The sequence below is a fragment of the Lacerta agilis genome, chromosome Z, assembly GCF_009819535.1.
Source record: "Lacerta agilis isolate rLacAgi1 chromosome Z, rLacAgi1.pri, whole genome shotgun sequence".
Classification (NCBI taxonomy): Eukaryota; Metazoa; Chordata; class Lepidosauria; order Squamata; family Lacertidae; genus Lacerta; species Lacerta agilis.
In genome coordinates, this window is record NC_046331.1 from 45,372,204 (window position 1) to 45,384,418 (window position 12,215).

Consider the following 12,215-nt stretch of genomic DNA (forward strand, 5'->3'; position numbering starts at 1 on the left):
TGGGATACAGCAGAGCACACTGTCTGCACCAAGGGGGAGTCAGGGCACATCCAGAGCTGTCAAGTATCCCGTATTGCCCGGGAAACTCCCATTTCTCAATGCATTTCCGCTGCTCCCCCGGATCACTGAAAAACCCGTATATATCCCGGCTTTCAAAGGACTGCTTTCTGCCCAGCTCACAAGTCACAGGCGATGAAGGGTTAAAGGCTGCAGCGAAGAAATCCCGCCTCCTGCCCTTAAGGATTGGATGCTGCAAGCCAGGGGAGCAGAACAAAAACAAACAAAAAACCACCTAGCTGAGCCTTCATTGCCCCAAGCCGAGTCCCCCTCGCGAGTCCCGCCTGCTTCACCTTGCCCAGTCCACGATGGAGACACAGCTGGCTGCAAGCACTCCTGGATCGCTCTCAGATCCGGTGGCTCTGATCCTGGGACCTGGGCGCTTTACATTCCCTGCTGTTGCTTTAAATGGCAGCTGACTTTGTGTCAGCATCCTCAAGCCCTTACTCCACCTTTCTTTCCCCTACTGTTTTGAGCCTTTCCCTCACTCAAATTCATGGAGCGCTAAGGGGCTTCCCCACATGTGTTCTGTTCTTTGCCTCCTCTCTTATTTCTTTCTTTGCGTTTGAACTAGCGGACGAGCAGGCAAGGAGCTTTTCGTTCCCTGCCTCCCCACTCCAGCGGCAAGGAAGGAAGGCAAGCTGGCTTCGGAAGGAGGCTCAGCTGGAGGAGGAGGAGGAGCTCAGCTGCTGCTGCTGCTGCGTCCGAGGCTGCAGAGAAAGGCTTTCCTTTCTCAGCCTGCTGATCTCCAGGATGCCTCCATGCACCAGGCTCACTCATGGCTCAGGGGGAAAGAGTGCTTCTGAGCATGAGCAAGCTCTTCTCTTCCCCCCCCCCCGTGTCACCTGACACAACAGCCAAGGCTTTCTGGCTCTTTCATTTCTCCTTTTAAAAACTTGAACTAACCTGCTGTATCCTCAAGGCTGAGGGGATTTATTCCCCCTCCGAAAAATATTTCTAGCTATTTGAGATAGGGTTCAGCCCTGAAACCTGGGGAATTATAATTATTAGAGAATTAATTTATTTGTACAGGTATTCATTTTCCTCCAAAGAATAAACTTCCAGCTTTTTACTGGATCCTGTCTAGGGCTTTGATTTTTTTTTGCCAGGAGCACAGGAGTGTGCAGTCTGGATCCCCTTGAAAACCATGTAATTATGGATAATAAAGCATGAATAATTTTTTTTTATGTGTCCCTGGAATCATTGAAAAAAATCTGGTAACCATATGCTATGCACCCCCGTGGGTGCAAAACCAGCAGGAAGATCATGCAGTGGGATCCAAGCTGCTTTACACGGATCCCCTACTATGCCTTGCCAGCAGCCACTTCCTCCAGCCTTCAGATCTCTGGCAGGGCCTGACCCAGCCGCCAGCCTCTTGGACGGTATCCATTGCATGTACGTAGAGCACATTCACACACAGGTGGAATGAGAATCATGGGAACTGTAGTTTGATCAGGATGCTGGTGGTAGTAGCTCTGTGCGGGGTAAACTACAGTTCCCAGGACTCTTGGTGGCAGCGTTGGAGATGTGCATGGTGCTTTGGATGGGGCTTCAACACCAAACATGATTTGGTACTGTACTGCGTTTGCTGGCCACCCTACTTTCCTCTTTCTGCATTTCTTCTGCTTTTCTATTTCCTCCCCCTGAAACTTTTTGCTTTTTCTGTCTTTAAAATAAACACACACCCCAAAATAAAACACTGGGTACTTGGATGGCGCTGCTGCATCTGCCACTCCACCCTGTAAATGCACTCAAGCTGTGTGTTAGAGAGGTGTGGGACTCTTTATTCAAATAGGACTCTCTTGCTCCCCCTCCCAGAGTACAGGTTTTTTAATACAAAGAGCTAAATCTAAAAGAAAACACTGCCCTGGTGTGGCCCATGTTAGGTTGACCCACCCAACCCCTTTTTGGCAGGCAAGTTTTGTGTGTGTGTGTGTGTGTGTGTGTGTGTGTGTTCTTTTTTTGCCGTCCTCTGAACCATTTGGAGGTGTCCACTGTTTGTAATGCCATTCTATCCAAGTACAATTTGGGAAGCCCATTGGGCAACTTGGGGCCACTCACTGTCTGCAAGCCTAACCTACCTCACAGTGTTGTTGTGAGGATAAATGGGGAAGGGGTAAACTATGCTTGCCACCCTGAGCTCCTTAGAGCAATGGTAAATGTATTAAGAGACAGGGGCAAGGTGGGCCGGCCTTTGTGTCATTCCTCAGGGTTGGTGTCAAAACTCCCACTGGGCGGTTCTGTGCTGTGGTGCTTGCCTGCCCACAGCTTACACACCCCCGTCAACCTGTGTGTGCACTCCTGTTCAGATGAAATCCTGTTCCACACAGCAAGCCTCCCTAAAGGTAGCTCAGCAGCTTGGTCAGACCCTGTCCAAAAAAAGCTTAATAACTCTGGGGGATCCTAAGGTCCACTATCTGACTGATGATTCAGGACTCTAAACTGTGTTTTTATAATCAACTTTTATTTTGTTCTGTGTATGTTGTAATGTTCTCTTGTTGCTATGGCCAATGGATGAGGTGAATGGAGTTGCTTCTTGGGGAAACAACTTTGGGGGACCCTTTGCAAAACATTGAAATCTGTGGGGGTGCAAAAAAATATGTCTGCACCGGGTACCACCAAGAACGTGCCCCCTCCCCGCCCCTTCCTTCGAGCAAAAAGGTGGAGGAGGGATTCATTCGGATTTGGGGCGGTGGGAGGGGAAAGCTGAGGGGGGACGCACTACCATTAGGACTCAGTTTGAAGGTAAGGATGGACTCCAGAGCGTGCTCTCCATGCAGTTAGTGGTTAAAAACAAACAAACACCAACAAAAAGTCCTTTATAGGTGGCAGCGGGTTTTAAGGTCCTATTAGATTCAGCAGGGCCTACTCTCAGGTAAGTGCAGTTAGGGCTGCAGCCTTTGTGACCCAGGTTTTGGGTCCTTTTTAGGTTCAGGATGTCACTGCTTTACACCCCCACACCCCCACACACAATATTTGAAAATGTCAGCTTTGTACTTAAACACAAATTGGCCAGGAACTTCATTCTCTGTGTCTTTATCAATTTATTTAAAGAACAACAAACTGGTGACTGCTTTAACTTTTTGATATGTGGTGATTTGAATCATGAGAATGAATTAGAAGAACTGCTAAGTCTTGAATGAGTCTTGCTTTGGAATTGAGGACTTCATTAGATTTTCTTCTGCCTTTTCATTTTATTTTGTTCAAAGGGATAATGTGTAAGTGTGGTGTCAGCTCCCTAAACAAAGGTCAACAACTCTGGGGAACCTTTCGTAAAAATGGTCAACAACTTTGGGATCCCCTGTCTAAAAAAAGGTTGACAACTCTGGAAAAAAGGGGGGGGCGTCAGAGGGATCTTCGCACCACGGCGCCAGATATGCTTAAGAAGAAGAAGAGTTTAGATTTGATATCCCGCTTTTCACTACCCGAAGGAGTCTCAAAGCGGCTAACATTCTCCTTTCCCTTCCTCCCCCACAACAAACACTCTGTGAGGTGAGTGGGGCTGAGAGACTCCAGAGAAGTGTGACTAGCCCAAGGTCACCCAGCAGCTGCATGCGGAGGAGCGGAGACGCGAACCCGGTTCCCCAGATTACGAGTCTACCGCTCTTAACCACTACACCACACTGGCTCTCTGTTAAGACAGCCCTGTTAAGTTTACTACTTACTTAATTTAACTACTGTACTTGCACAATGTACAAATATGGAGTTTACATTGCTGCTTCACCCACTTTTGCTTCTGGCTCCACCCACCACTGCCATGTGACTGTCCCTGGGATAGGTGAGGCTGCTGATCCCTTATTTTCAAATCCAAAACTTGACAGCTATGGGCACATCCATGAGGAGGAGGTCAGTTCCCCAACACAGGAGCCAGGTGTATGGAGGAACGTGACTCATAGAAATAGAAGGCCCAGGGATCGCTCTGAGTGTTTAGAACTACACAATCAATTTGTTTTTTTCTTATAAGAATTTATTGGCATTTTTCTATAACAACATATACCCACACCCACACCTACAATTAAACAAATGCAAAACAAATAAAACAAATACAAACAATGTCAAGTTTTCTTATTGCATCTTTCTAAAAAAAAAAAAAAAAAAAAAAATTCTATTTCCATATCTTGACCATTGACTTCCCCTGCCTTTTCACCTTCGATTTTATATCCTTAATCTATTTTATAACCATTTCTCCTGAAAAAAGAAAAAAGAAATTAAATTCAATTATATAATTACATTCAATTATATCTTCAACATTTTACTAAGAATGCATCGCCATAGTGATACCTCGTCATAATTCTTCTTAATTTAATCTTATCGATTTCTTATCTTAATCTACATCTTAATCTTAATCCATAAACTTAATCCACTTAAATTCACTTTACTTATACTCCACCTCACAGATCTTCACAAATCATTCGCATCAAGTCTATCTCTTCTATCCTTAAGATTGCTGCTAATAACATAAAAACTTGAAATATCTCCTTTCATGTTCAAATAAAGAGTTTAACAAAATATTGTTGACAGTGTTCACCCTCCGATTTCAATTTACCATATCAGGCTAGTTTAAGTTTTATTTAATGCTTCACCCCACACCCCCTCTGTCCATTATTCTTCTCCTAGTGGCATCAGCACTGAACATCCATGTAGCTTCCCTCTCCCAACGTCCACAGATCCAGGCACAGTCCAAACCTCTCCTTGCCACGAGTTCAGAGGTGTCCATCTCATCATCTCTCAGCTTCTTCGGTTCTTTGTAACATTCCTTTTCTTCTTGTAGATACCTTAATTCTCTGTCCCTGGCCCCCGAGCTCACACCTCGGGGACTGGATATAAGAAATCTTGACGTCGCCTTGGGGCTGCCACCCCCAAAAAGCGAATTTCTTCTCCGAAGTAGCTCACTCATTTCTCTCCATCTTTCCATCCACCCTCTCAGCTCCTTGGCAAGGCTTTCTTCCAAAGTGTCAAAAGTTTTAAAAGCCTCCTCTGTGGGCAATTGGTTCCCTTTCAGACCCCCACACAAGACTTTGACTTTTCTATAAAGCAGTTCCACCTTCAAGGCAGTGAGTCTCTGTTCATCCGTTAGTCCAGAGTTCAATACCAGTTCAAGGACGAAGCCCAGCATACTGGCAGAGGAGGAGGAAGTGGGTGTTGTATTTCTACTCCCCTCTTTGTTCGTCGCCATTTTTCTGAGCTGGAGCGCAAATACCGCAACTTTAAATGGAGATATTTTCCTCTAGTTAGCTTCCCGAAAAAAGAATTTGCCAGTCTCATGTGTCAATTTTAAATACATTGTAGCCAGTTCTGTAGCAGTAATCACTCAAATTGGTTACATTCTTCAGCTCGAAGGGAGGGAGGCAGGCTGCCTTTCTCCTTCCCCCCGGATCGTTCCAAAAGCACGATTTCTAATCAGATTCTTTACTCACGACCACCGGGTTCCTTTAGCTCCATTCTTCACAGGTAGAGCTTAGACGCTCACCGCGGGCTTTGTCGCCGCATTTGCATCCCGGTTGGGGCATATCCCCGAAGCCCGGCTCCGTTGTCCCTTCACCCCCACTCCCCCCTTACAGGGGGAGCGAGGGAAGGGTTCGGAGCCTCCGCGGGCGCTGCCGGGGAGCCCAGGGTGCGGGACGCTCTTCCCGCACCCCAACCGGAGCCCCGCTTTGCGGTAGCGGGGCTCCTAACCCCCGGGATGGACAGGGCGCTTCGGACCCGAAGCAGCCCTCGACCACCCGGCGATTTGAAGTGCTCTCCCTTAACATGGAAGACGAAGAACAGACTCCATTTGAAGATCTCTCCCTCATCACAGTTGATGAGGAATATGAAGACGAGCAGCACAGTCAGTCCTCCAGGAATGTGCAAGTGACCTTGGAAAGGACAGCACATGGAAGAATCACAACCAAGCCTATGAGGAGGTGTGTAGTGGTGATAGGGGATTCCCTACTGAGGGGTACAGAAGCCATGATCTGTGGGCCCAACAACATGTCTTGAGAGGTGTGCTGTCTCCCTGGGGCCAAAATCCAAGATGTAACAGAATGGCTGCAAGGAATCATAAAACCCACTGACAACTACCCCTTCCTTTTGGTCCATGTGGGAACCAATGACACTGCAAGCCATAGCCTTCAGAAGATCAAAAGTGATTATGAGGCTCTGGGCAGGAAGTTGAAGCAATTAAATGCACAAATTGTCATCTCATCTGTCTTCCCAATTGAACGACGTGGCCCAGGGAGAGAGGGAAAAATAGGGGAAATGAACAACTGGCTTCGCAAATGGTGCCAGCAGGAACGGTTTGGATTCTTAGATCACGGTCTGCAGTTTCTTGAAGACGGACTTCTGGCAAGTGATGGGCTGCACCTCACAAGGGTTGGGAGGAATGTTTTTGCCACGAATCTCAAAAACCTCATCAGGAGGGCATTAAACTGACTTATGTGGGGGAGGGAGACAGTGGTCCTGAAGGTAGGAGTCTATCAAGTGCTGAAGATGATCATCCAAATGTCAAGGACCAAATGGAGCAAACAGCACACAGACCTAGTGGTGGGAAGAAAAAATCCTTAAATAAGAGACATGGGGGAATGACCAATGGTCTTCAATGTCTGTATACAATGCAGAGAGCATGGGAAATAAACAAGATGAACTTGAGCTCTTCGTACAGCAAACTAAATACAACATAATAGACATCACTGAAACCTGGTGGGATGAGTCTCATGATTGGAATGTAGTAATAGAGGGATACAATCTATTTCAGAGAAATAGACCAAACAGGAAAGGAGGAGGAGTGGCGTTATATGCCAGGGATGTGTATACCTGTGAAGAGATCCAGGATTTAAAACTTCAAAGCCAAACTGAGAGTATCTGGGTCAAAATTAAGGGAGAGAAAAATAACAGTGATCTCATTGTGGGAGTTTACTATAGATACCCAAGCCAAACTGAGGACACAGATGATGCCTTCCTGGAACAGATGACCAAGCATTCAAAAGGAAGTGAGATAGTAGTAATGGGGGATTTCAACTATCCTGATATTTGTTGGATGTCAAACTCAGCCAAGAGCATAAGGTCAAACAGATTCCTCACTGGCCTTTCAGACAATTTCATTATCCAGAAAGTGGGAGAAACAACAAGAGGATCAGCCATTTTAGATCTGGTCCTAACCAATAGTGATGACCTGGTTAGTGGGGTAGAAGTGGCAGGATCATTAGGTGGGAGTGATCATGTTATTCTGGAGTTTATTATACAGCGGAAAGGAGCAACCAAGCATACTAAGACTCAAATTCTAGACTTTAAGAAAGCCGACTTCAGAAAACTTAGGGAAACGCTGGGTGTGATCCCATGGTCAGTAATACTAAAAGGGAAGGGAGTTCATGATGGATGGGAGTTTGTTAAAAGGGAAATATTAAAAGCACAACTTCAAGCAGTACCAATGAGATGAAAACATGGAAGGTGCCTAAAGAAGCCAGGCTGGCTATCTAAAGAACTTTTAATTGAGTTAAGATTTAAAAGGGATATGTACAAAAAAATGGGAAAAGGGGAAAATCACCAGAGAGGAATTCAAACAAATAGCCAGCACGTGTAGAGACAAAGTCAGAAAAGCTAAAGCACAGAATGAACTCAGACTTGCTACAGAGGTTAAAAGCAATAAAAAGGGCTTTTATGGGTATGTCCGTAGCAAAAGGAAAAACAAGGAAACAGAGGGGTCACTTAGAGGAGAAGATGGTGAAATGCAAACAGGGGACGGAGAAAGGGCAGGACTCCTCCATGCCTTCTTTGCCTCAGTCTTCTCCATAAAAGAAAACAATGCCCAACCTGAAGAATATGCAGCAGGGGGAACACAGCTCAGAATAAGTAAGGAGGTAGTACAAGGATACTTGGCTAGTGTAGATGTACAGTATTCAAATCTCCAGGGACAGATGAACTACATCCAAGAGTATTAAAAGAACTGGCAGAGGTGATTTCAGAACCACTGGCAGTAATCTTTGAGAATTCCTAGAGAACAGGCGAAGTGCCAGCAGACTGGAGGAGGGCAAATGTTGTCCCTATTTTCAAAAAGGGGGGAAAGAGAGGACCCAAACAATTACCGCCCAGTCAGCCTGACATCAATACCAGGAAAGATTCTAGAGCAGATCATTAAACAAACGGTCTGTGAGCACCAAGAAAGGAACTAAAAGTCAGCATGGGTTTCTGAAAAATAAGTCATGTCAGACTAACCTGATCTCATTTTTTTGACAGAATTACAAGCCTGGTAGATGAAGGGAACACTGTGGATGTAGCCTATCTTGATTTCAGCAAGGCCTTTGACAAGGTGCCCAATGATATTATTGTAAAGAAGCTGGTAAAATGTAGGCTAGACAATGCTACCATTCATGGATTTGTAACTGGCTGACTGACCAAACCCAAAGGGTGCTCATTAATGGCTCCTCTTCATCCTGGAGAGAAGTGACTAGTGGGGTGCCACAGGGTTTTGTCTTGGGCCCAGTCTTATTCAACATCTTTATCAATGACATGGATGATGGGCTTGAGGGCATCCTGATCAAGTTTGCAGATGACACCATATTGGGAGGGGTGGCTAATACTCCAGAGGACAGGATCACACTTCAAAATGACCTTAACAGATTAGAGAACTGGGCCAAAGCAAACAAGATGAATTTTAACAAGGAGAAATGTAAAGTACTACACTTGGGCAAAAAAAAATGAAAGGCACAAATACAGGATGGGTGACACCTGGCTTGAGAGCAGTACACGTGAAAAGGATCTAGGAGTCTTGGTAGACCATAAACTTGACATGAGTCAACAATGTGATGCAGCAGTGGAAGAAGCCAATGCAATTCTGGGCTGCATCAATAAGAGTATAGTATATAGATCAAGGGAAGTAATAGTACCACTGTATTCTGCTCTGGTCAGACCTCACCTGGAATACTGTGTCCAGTTCTGGGAAACCACAGTTCAAGCAGGATACTGACACGTGTAGAGAGGAGGGCAACCAAAATGGTCAAAGGCCTGGAAACGATGCCTTATGAGGAATGGCTTAGGGTGCTGGGTATGTTTAGCCTGGAGAAGAGAAGGTTAAGGGGTGATATGATAGCCATGTTCAAAGATATAAAAGGATGTCATATTGAAGAGGGAGAAAGGTTGTTTTCTGCTGCTCCAGAGAAGCGGATACGGGGCAATGGATTCAAACTACAAGAAAGAAGATTCCACCTAAACATTAGGAAGAACTTCCTGACAGTAAGAGCTGTTCGACAGTGGAATTTGCTGCCAAGGAGTGTGGTGGTCTCCTTCTTTGGAGGTCTTTAAGCAGAGGCTTGACAGCCATCTGTCAGGAATGCTTTGATGGGGTTTCCTGCTTGGCAGGGGATTGGACTGGATGGACCTTGTGGTCTCTTCCAACTCTATGATTCTATGATCTCCATTTTTGGGTGGGATTTAATTGTATACAAGCAAATTCAGGTTGCACAATTGAAGTTGACTTGGTGCTCTTGCTCAACAAACCTGTTCCAAAGAAAAACAGATTTTTCACAATACAGAAGGTGGGGGATAATATTTGCCTGATGCAATATCATCTAACCTCCCCACAAAGAGATCAAACAAAATTAATGCTCAATAGATGGCTAATGCCAGTGGCGTTGCTAGCCTCTGCGCTGCTGGGGGCGGCGGCAGCGCAGAGGAACCCCCCTGGGGGAGGGGCACGACGCGTGCGTCGTGACGTCATCATGACGTCACGACGCACGTGGGTGCAGAAAGGGGGAATTTCCCCCTTTCCGAGGCTTTTTTTCGGCGGTGGGTGGTGGCCAGCGAGGAGGGCGTGACAAGCATGACACCCTCCTCACTAGTTGACCCCCCCCCCGCCGAAAAAAGCGGCGGAAAGGGGAAAAAAGAAGCAGAGCTGGCGCTCTGCATTCAAGCCCCGGCTCTGCTTCCTTTCCCCCCCCCCCCGTGGGTTTTTAATAAACAGGTTATCTGGAAGCAGTGTGTTTGTGTGTGTGTGTGTGTGTGTGTAGGAGAGAGGGAGAGAGAATAGCTCTCTCCCAAAGCAGGTTAGCACAAGCTGCTTTTGCAATGTTATGGGAAAATATGCAAAACTGGCAGGCAGCACTACTCATCTGATCTTTCTGTTTCCATCTTTCTTGAATGTTGCAGAAGCAGATCAGACAACCCTCCTCTCCTGTCCCAACACAGGGATGTAGTCAGTACTTTTTTTCTTTAAAAAATAAAAATGTTTAGGGGTACTCTCTTTTTGACTCAAGAAAATCACCATTTTATAGTTCAAATCAGGAAAAATAATTACAGTAAATGGACAAAAGTACAAAGATTCACAAAATGTTTAGGGGTATGCGTACCCCTGCGTACCCCCAGAAAAAAAGCACTGTGTGTAGTAATGCGAAATAATGGTGATGATTCTTGTGATGATTTGCTGCATTTCACATAGCTGATTATATACGCAGACACTACCTGAAAAAAACAAAAACAAAACCTCATACACAGCTTTGCTTTAAGCATTTTATTGTATTGGCCTGAATATAAGCCACACCTGAATATAAGCCACACCTGAATATAAGGCACATCTGAATATAAGCCACACCTTTAAAATTGGAGGGGAGGGGAAGAAAAAATTAAAAATACCCAAATATAAGCCGCTCCATTTCTTGCTGCTCCTGGCTGCATACTTGGTGTGTGTGTGTGTGTGTGTGTGGAGCTGCACTGTGTTGCTGGTGGCCTTTCTCCTTTCTCGCTCTCTCCCTTCTCGGCCTACATACCATAAGGTTGTGAATATGAGCCGCACTTTAATTTTTCACGGTCGGAATTTGAGGGGGAAGTGAGGCTTATATTCAGGCCAATACGGTAAATCATTCACATGGGGCACACCCTTTCACCTCCCCCCCCCCCAAAAGGCATCACTCCTGCTCCAACCAGCTCCTGCGAGAATGCCCAATAGCCAGGGATCATTGTGAGAGCTTTAGTCCAACATCATCTGGAGGTCACAGGTTTGCCATCCCCAACTTAAACAGAGCTAGTCTAGACACAGATTATTTGCAGGTGCCTTGTGCCCTAAGTTCACCTGCTGTTCAGGTGCCAACTGTTGATGGACCAGGACTCAGCTAGACAAAGTGATTTTTATGTGTTGTATGTGCGATATAACCGTGTGCCACCAGATGACGACGTGGAGTCCCATTTCTCTTTACCCGTTTTCCCTGTTTAAATTTACAATGCTTTAAACTCAAACACTAGAAGCATATAAATCGCTTTTTCTTTACCAGTCTAGCTGAGTCCTAAATCAAGCCAAGGCTTCCCCAGCTCTCAGATCTTAGACTTCTTTATTCTTAAACTGAATTTAGGTCAGACCACCCCCTCCAAACAGAGGCCTGTCCTCTGTAAAGTAGGATGCATGGCCTCACCAGACTTCATTTTTAGTCCATCCTTATAATCATTTTCTCAGGGCAGATTAAATAGGTACTTTTTTCACAGAAAGGTCAGCAAGGTGCCTTTATGCAAATGCCCTGAGCTTTGTATAAAGGTTGCTTGTGGCTCTTTTTTCTTTCTTTTTGTGCCAATGGTGATTATTCAAATAAAGGTGGAGAAGAATTGCACTTCCTGGTAGACATGAATCAGTTCCTTTTTCTCCCCCCAAAGTTGGCTTTTAGAGCAACAAAAATGTACAAAACAGCCTTTCAAAAGCATGCAAAGATGGGGTAATTTTGGTGGTGTTAAGAGCATCTGGATTTTTGGTTGTACCCATTGATGTGGTTAGACTCTTACCTAAGTTCTAAAAAGAGACCCACCTAGAGATTAGATACTGCGAAGAAGCTACCCACTAACCCACATTTACGTGGAAATTAGTAGGCTCTCCAGATATTATCACAACAACCAACACACCACAGAGTGTGTAAGAGATGTTAATCATGAACAACGAAGTGGGCACAAAATGGCAACACTCTAAGAGAGAGGGGTATAGGAACAACACCTGAGGTAAAAGAATCTTAGAAAACTTGTTACCCTTGTCCAGTGGCTCCATTAAAATAATAGCAATTGTAAATGTTATTAAGGCTAGAGTCAGAGTTCTAGGCACACTGATAAACAGAGGTGAAGGCTCATTGGTTTCCAGTGCACTGCAACAATGCTAATTTACTGACTTAAAGAAAAACAAAATCATTGTACTGTCTTTCTAACTATATTAC

General features: G+C 45.2%; 1 protein-coding gene across 1 annotated transcript in view; it reads left to right on the forward strand.

Annotated features, from left to right (window-relative positions):
- Window positions 1-748: 748 nt before the first annotated feature.
- IL13RA1 (interleukin 13 receptor subunit alpha 1) overlaps window positions 749-12,215 on the forward strand; it is a 43,043-nt gene continuing 31,576 nt past the window's right edge. Inside the window, exon 1 of the mRNA XM_033137595.1 lies at window positions 749-759. The gene's annotated coding sequence lies outside the window, so the exon portion shown is untranslated. The remainder of the gene's footprint in view (window positions 760-12,215) is intronic.